We start from the raw sequence: 7,003 nt of genomic DNA on the forward strand, positions 1-7,003 counted from the left end.
CAATAATAGAAAGGGAATAATCATTTAAGAGATTAAAGTATCAAACAACTTCACAGTAGAAAAGTAAAATCAATGCTGAATGTCACATTTTAGTTGCCATGCATACAATAGTCCCAAAGCAGTGAGTTAAGATATGACCACAACAACCAATGTTGCTGTAAGTACAAGCAAGTACTTCCATTATCTATTTTTTCTGCAGTGTGAAGCAATGGTATAAAATGGCTTTTTCTGAAACTGAGAATATTTATGGGACCAGGATATTGGAAAGTATTACATGTTGTATGAACATTTTTAAACTAGAAGTTATAAACATAATTCAGAGGAAATCTTGGGGTAATTTTGTCCTATTGCTCACCAAAATGCCCATGCATTCTTTGTTACTTTTCCAGTACACATAGCAGTAATTTGATCTACAGATTTGTGCTTGCTAAATCCAGCTGATTCACATTATACTAGTTCCTACAAATAGCGAATGGCTGGAATTTCTCAGAAAGACAGATGTGGTCAGGAAGACAGCTTGCTTTAAATCACATCTAGGACTCAGATGTAGTAATATCAATTAATTCAGATGGATATTTATACTAGATAGCATAAACAGCAGGGTTTTGCCCTTATTTCTCACCTGCTCAGGAGAGATCAGGAGAAAAAACACATCTTGATGCATTGTTACACCAAACATGAGAGCATTTGTGCAATTCCTTCAGCTATTAGTCCCTTTCAGTAGCACTAAGAGTAACCCCACAGATCCCTGCTCCTGCAGGAAGCAGAGGAGGGGTGGTCAGTACCTCGAGAGAACACGCTTTCACTTCTGCTCTCATGAGGATGGCACACCTCTGGTTCCTTCCCTCCCTCCATAATTAATAGCCAACACAACACAGGACATGCTGACAAATCCAGAAGTCTAAATCAGGAGTGGGTCAGTAAATTCTAAGTGCCCTTGAAGGGGCTTTGCATTTTACAAATTTGCATTTCTCTCTCTGTTTGAGAGAGAAAGATAGCAGGAAGGTATCTTAGTCACGGTGTCAGGAGAAAAAGCCTCGAATCACAGCTAGCTCATTTTATTGCTTAAAAGGTTCTCATGTGGGTAACTGAGATTTTATATTTTCTGAGCAGAATCTCATATACTCCCACTCAATGCCTATTATTTCAAAGAGTAAAAATAACAAAACTACAGAAATGCTGGGCAGACAGCTTCTTGTCATTAACATGGCCATGTCTTGGTTCCAGGAAGCCAAAACTGTAACAGATTTTAAAATTGTGTGCTGTTGGTCAGACTCTGTCCTCAGGAAAGACAAGTCAATCAGAATAAATTCTAATGAATGAGGTTATTAGTACTTCAGGATTTAAGTGGTCTATTTCAAGACTAGTCATGTTTCATTCTCAATTTTAGTGCTTTCATTCATTCCTTTCTATTGCATTTGTGGGGGTGTTACAAGAACAAAGAAACTAAAAAGTCCTCTCAAAAATGAGAACTCCATGGAATTATCCCCACTGTGTAGAAATCTTCAAACTTGGATTACCAATAATGCAGACTGTCAAAAAGGAAAACATGCCCTCATGTTATATGATGTAAACTGTAATGAAACAGTTTGATTTTTTGGGGAGTAAGTTTTTGTCACCATGCTCAACATCCAAGAATAACAAAAAATTGAAGTAAATTTTATCCCTAGATACAGAATACTAAGTCCCAAATAACCAGAATTGCATTTAAATATTGCTTGTAACTAGCTTTTTGTTGGTATAATTCCAATTGAAGTGGGGAGGAGCAGCCAAACCATTAGATTATATTAGGTGAAAGTTAACAATTTAAATAATACATATATTTGTGTCAAGTTAATAAAATTCACTACCTCAGTGGTGAGGAACTAGGAAGACTCCACAGAGGCATGTGACAAAGCAGTCTTAAATCACACCAGGATGAAAGCACACCTTGGGTCAGAACCAGTTTTTTAAAAAATTGCTTGGGCTCTCCGAGTTGATTTGGATATCCTTTAGAGCAGCACATTTATTCTTACAAATTCACTTATATAGAAATAATCACTTTCCATGTATCATTTCATATCAGCCTTCTATGATGGAGAAGAAAGTTCAGTTAATGCAAGCATTTTGACCTACTTTGTACTAATAAGCTTTAAGGGTTTTCAAGTATGTAGTTTACACTTCTCATAATTTACTTGCATTTTACTTGAATTTTATTTTATGTTATTTCAATATACATTGTTATTACTACTGAGAGAGGCAGTCAAACCAGACATAATTATCCTCTGAGAGAAGTATAAACTACAGGTAGCTGTCAAATTTTTGGCCTGTCTGTTAAACTAATAGCCTGTACAGAGCCAAAAACACCTAGAAATTATATTGAAGAAGTCCAGAAGAAGATAAAACAATTTTAAAAACCACTGAAAGAAAGCAAAAAATGTGCTTTATCTCATCTATTCTTTTGCAGAGAAAAATAAAAGAGATACTCAAGAAAAAATTGTACCTGGAAGTTTTAACCTGCTATTAAATCTAGTTTCAAGTTGGCCACTAACAATTTAGTAGAATTTTTATTATTAAAATTATTAAAATTATTAAAATTTATTGAAGTTATTATATATATAGTAATTATATATATAATTATATTATTTAAAATGTCTTTGGAGACCAAAATTTAGATGAATCTACTAAAGAGTGAGAAGAATATCTTTGCTTTGTCTCACTGGTCTGTACAGGAAATATTTTGTAATTCCTTCAGTCGTCAATACTGGATTTACTTGATGCCCACATAACAGCCTAGACCTAAAAGAAATCACTTTTTTCAACATGGAAAGCTATTTGACATAAATTTGGAAATAAAGTAATTTTCTTAACTTCATTGGCTTATTAGTTCCTAGTACAACTCAAAGTACTGAATTGAGAAGTGAATGTACAAAGAGATCAATTAACACATTCATGCTGATCTCCGCAACCATTTTGCAAAAAACACCTAATCATTGCCACCATAAATATAGCAGATTTGTTATACTAGGGGATAGATAGCTTTACACATGTTTGGAACAATTAATAGAATATAATTTTCCAATAATGCATACCTAAGGAACTATGCATTAACATGTGTGAAGAGATCCTGGTAAATAAGCATGATTTTTTTTGGTATACTTGGAAGATGTAAGCTCATATAATTTTTATTTTCCATTATCGAAATTTCTAATTCTGTCAATAATTGAGTTAAGAATGTCATTCAAACAGTTTCCATTGCAACAGTCCAGGTACAGGAGAGCTGATTTTCTCTTTACTTTTCACATTTCATTTCCATTGCACAAAATAAATATAGAAAGCATAGATTTTCTCAGCAGTCACTTAGATTACACCCAGCTATCCATAAATATGCTTTTCTACTTAATCATCAGCAGCCTCTACAGCCTACTGCATTAAATCAAGATAAAATTCTGCAGGACAGGACATAAAGTGTGTTTCTGTAAATGGCAGGAAAGCAATGAATAATTTTTCTGCCCCAGAAATAAAGGTCTTTGATATTTTTTTCCTGGATTCTTCCCCTTCTATGACCAGAACAGTTCTCTCTGCATTTTAAATATATTTAAATATATTTATCCTTATGCTGTCTGGTAGAAAACCCATAAAGAAACTGTCTGTTTGTATAATATAGCTCAGACTGTGGTACAGAACTTCAGGGGTTTGATTGCTGAACAGGTCTTAAAGTGGTTTCAAATAAAGATGCAACAGATAAAGCACAGATTTTCTGGCTGCTGGCAATGTAGCAGAGGATCAAAGTACTCCATGTACTCATTCAAGGTAAGTACAATGCAGTCTGCCTTATGGGCACTAAAAGTTATGTAGCTACTCCAAGAAGCTTGTTATGCTTAGCTTTAGTATCAACATAATTCATACACACATTTTCAGCTCCTGTACAGCATCAGGAGCTTTATTTGTATACAATGTTCTCACTTGCCTCAAGCAAACACAGTCAGAAGCATGTGTTTCCACGTTATTCCCTTGGACTTGCTGACAATGATGCTCTTGTCTGTACTACTATTAAAAGTGACACTGCTGTGTTACTAAAATTTGCCTGATGCAGGTTGTCAAACCAATACATGAAATTTGCACCTTACATCTAGCATCTGAATAAATACGTACAATACAAAAGAGCCACATGCAGCAAACTGACTCAAGGCAAATGAACTCCAAATGTTTTTCTTAAGTAGTTTAAACAGAGCATGGGGACTCTTTTCTTGCTGAAAAAATGCAGAAGCTTAGGTTTGAAAGATGTGACAAGATGTCACAGCCAAGGGATCTGGCTTGACTTGTGACCTTAAACCCAGCCTCTTAGCCTCTACCTCGTTAAAGATTAACAGCAGAAATTAAGTTATTCACTATGTAAACCAACTATTCAGCGTAATTTATTTGATAGAAATATTGTCACTACCACAGAAATTGATACAAAAATGATCAAGCAGTGAAGTTTTGGGGGGTTTATTCTATTGGATTCAGCACGATTCGGACATCCCTGAGAAGCTTAGAATTTGGAGCAAAGCTGCATCAATATTAATTCTGAACTATTCAACAATAATATTACATAAAACAAAGCCCTTCCCTTTTTACTTCAGGGCTATAAAAGAGCTTTTTTTTGTTTACCTGGAGCTACAGACACATTTCATGTATGATTAAAACTGATGCAGGAAAACAAATCACTAAAACAGTCAAAGAAGGAAAACCCACAGCTTCTACCTCAATCGTTCCCAATTGCCATTTTTTATCAATTGCAAGAGTTTTTAAAGCTTTTATTGAAGTTTTATACTTCAGCTACAAAATGAGGAAGGTACATGGGAGTTTGTACCTAGGTAAGGGATGGATGTTTTATTCCTGGCTAATCTTGCTTTTGAGGACCTCATTTTGTTGGTTAAGTTAGGAGCACTGCAACACCAAGACAGTGCTGTCAGGAAACCAGAAATTCTCTATATGGCAAGGACGGTGGGCCATACCTGGCACAGGCAGCTAGTTCTGCTCATCCATCTACCTCCAAACAATGCATGGTCAATCCTTCCTTGTCTAAACCCAAGTGGGATTCAATTTCCCAAATTTAAGACAATGAATGCAGAGCAACTACTGAGCTCTCAAATAGACCAAGATGCAGGCTTGGTTGGTCTCACTGGGCTATTCAAGTCTCAAGCACTGGTTCATTTACTTGATACTGAGACTCTGACTAGGTTCTGAAATGCCTTGTCACAATAAGAAATTCAGCTAAATTGAAATTGAAGTTCAAAACTTGAAGTTTTTTCCAAGTTCACATAGCCATAACAGGATGACAAATGCAACTGAGCAGTAAAATTTACTAATAATAACTGAAAAAAAATTGTTCTGTCACAAAAAATGTTAAAATAAAGCTTCAGCTAGCCTTTAAATTTCAAATATTTTTCTAGATTATAAACCTATTTGAATTTCATGGAAACGGGCAAACAGACCCTCTCAGTGTTTTAAATCATCACAATATAGCAATTTAATTCTTTCATTTCCACTTAGCTTTCTTATATATGTAATGTCAATTACTGAACTTGTCAAGTTATTTCAATCAATTATTCACAGACACTTGCGAGAGATTATGCTTAACTTGGTACATTACTTAGGTCAACAGGAAAAAGGGTTTGAAGAAGGAACACCTTAGAGAAAAAAAAATTACTAAGTATCTCATACATAGGGATATATTGTTCAATCAAGGAAGAAAAGCAGTGCATGTGGTTGTTATAGTCATCATGAGAAGCCCTTCAGCTTGGCCTGAAACAGATACCATAATTTTGCTGAGGATGCTCTAAGCTGCAAAAGAAATGTCAAACAGTCTTGAAGGTTGTCAGAGGAGACCTCTCACCTCAGGGCAGGCCAAAATGATCCAAATAATTCATACTGATGGAAGTGTAAACTCATCTCCCACCACTTTTACTGGAAACCGTACCAGCTCCATAGAAAACCTAATTTCATGTGTAACTAGCTCAATCCTTAGAAAGTTTAACTCAGTCCTGCCCTAGACGTATTTTTCTTTACCCCATGGGTGTAGGGCAAGAGTAGGTCATTACTTTCATCTTCCCAACAACATTCTACACTCATTTGAAGGCTTAACGTCCCTCAGTCTTTTCATTAGCCAAAGCCCCCGGTTTTTCAGTAGGTCTTCATAATCTCCTCCTCATTCTTGACTTCTAATCAGTCTTTTTGCTGATGCCTGGGCAGTAACTGGCCCACTTGACTCAAAGTGTGGGACCTGGAATGGGTGGTGAAACTGGGCTCTTACAAGTGTGTGGCAAAACACATACCAGTGGGTGGGGATTTTTTGTGCAAGATAGAGCATTTTTCTTTAGTCCAGCACAGTATAAAGTTTTGTTCTGTTGAAATGGCAAGATATTGTGTACTTGTGATGTATGTGATTTTGTACCAATTTATGTGGCAAATAATGCCCTTTGGTCTTTAAAAAATTTTCTTTCTCTTCCCAGATAGGAAGGGTATTACAGCATTCTCAAACACTGCCTGTGTACTACCTAAGGGCAAAGTTACAGCTGAGCAGAATAAACTAAATAGATGAAGGTGAGAGGCTGGTTAATACTTCAAATGGAAAACTTGCTAATAAACCAAACTGTTCTGCACAGAATCTGTTATCATAAATAGCCTGCCTCTGGTTTCACTGGGAGCCTCTGTGCATCTCTTCACTGTATACTGTTTTCCTGCTCAGACAGGCCTTCCACTGGCTTATTGGCAAGCTCATTTTCTGAGGAACATTTTAGACCTCGTATGATCTGAATTTATACTAGCAAGCATCTGTGACATGCTCATCAGTATTCACCCTCTAAAACACCCTCTAAAAAAACAACATTAAAATAAATTTGTGAAGGAGTTGATAATAGATGAGGTTTTCTTACTTGACTTGTTCTGCTGTTCGATGCAACCTGCAGAGGATGGCTGCACGAAGCTTTTGTAGGAGGACCTCATTTCTGGGTTAAATTATTCCTGACTCAGAGAAGGG

This window comes from Prinia subflava, chromosome 3 (assembly GCF_021018805.1).
Source record: "Prinia subflava isolate CZ2003 ecotype Zambia chromosome 3, Cam_Psub_1.2, whole genome shotgun sequence".
Taxonomy (NCBI): domain Eukaryota; kingdom Metazoa; phylum Chordata; class Aves; order Passeriformes; family Cisticolidae; genus Prinia; species Prinia subflava.